This window comes from Oratosquilla oratoria, chromosome 3 (assembly GCF_046742065.1).
Source record: "Oratosquilla oratoria isolate Oo_2021 chromosome 3, ASM4674206v1, whole genome shotgun sequence".
NCBI lineage: Eukaryota > Metazoa > Arthropoda > Malacostraca > Stomatopoda > Squillidae > Oratosquilla > Oratosquilla oratoria.
In genome coordinates, this window is record NC_134779.1 from 13488312 (window position 1) to 13489669 (window position 1358).

Sequence of the window (1358 nt, forward strand, 5' to 3'; positions counted from 1 at the left end):
GAGTCCTCTCGGGCTCTGGTGGACCTCCTTCTGGAGTCGGATGCTCTTCGGAGGCTCTCCGGCTGGAGGAAGTTTCGTGGTCAAGAAAGGAAGGAGGACTGAGGCCACCGACGCGTCAAGGGCCAGTAGCAGGTCGATAAACAGCCCTCGCCCTAAGGAAAAAGAAAAGAGAAATGGGAAAAAAAAATCCATATCAAGATTCTCTAAGTCTCACTCGTTCTAGAAAAGAAAATAACAAAAAAACGAGAAAAAAGACTTCTGTTCCACAATTAGTATCAGTGAAAAAAAATCCCCCCAGCGCTCGACCTAAGGAAAAAGAAAAGAGAAATAGAAGAAAAAAAAAATCCATATCAAAATTCTCTAAGTCTCACTCGTTCTAGGGGGAAAAAACAGGAAAAAAGAAGACTTCTGTTCCAGAATTAGGATCAGTGGAAAAAAAATCCCCTCAGCTGAATAAAATCACCTGATCACCTGGCGACAAAAATATGATGAATATTCCCTTTTAAGGATGATGGTGATGATAATTATATGACTTCATTAACCGGAAACCCGCAGCCCCATAGTGGCCAGCAACAATACTTGGGTCTCCCCATCGATCTCCATTTTTTTTTTTTTTTTATACCTGTATTCTATTAGTGTGGGAGTGTTTATGTGTCTCTGCCTTCTAGGTAAACGTGATCAGTCTCCGGTTGTCAGTTCTCATATGGAAAGAAAGAGACGTTGACTGAAATCTTGGGCCCGATGGTCCGGTGACCGAGTGTCAACCCCTCGGGGCTGCACCGTCAGATAAAGATACTATTGTTATTATTGTTGTTGTTATCTCTATCATCAGCAGCAGCAGCATCGTCATCGTCATCATCATCGTCATCTTCATCGTCATCATCATCGTAATCGTTAGTGTCATCGTTATCATTATCTGTTTTGTTATTGACATCATTATCGTTATCGTCATTGTTATCGGCATCGTCACCGTCATCGTTATCGATTTTGTTATTGTTATTGCTATTGTTATTGTTATTATTTTTTATTGTTATTGTAATTGTTATTGCTATTATTATTGTTACTGTTATTGTCACTGTCACTGTTACTGTTATTGTTATTGTTACTGTTACTGTTACTGTTATTGTTATTATTATTGTTATTTTTATTTCTATTGTTGTTATTGTCATCATTATCGTTATCGTCATTGTTATCGGCATCGTCACCGTCATCGTCATCGTTATCGATTTTGTTATTGTTATTGCTATTATTATTGTTATTGTTATTGCCATGGAATGGGTGATCAGTGAGATCAGGAAATCAGCAAACAAAGGGCATGTAATTCAGCTGAGTGAAGTGTGGAACAGATATTGTGAATT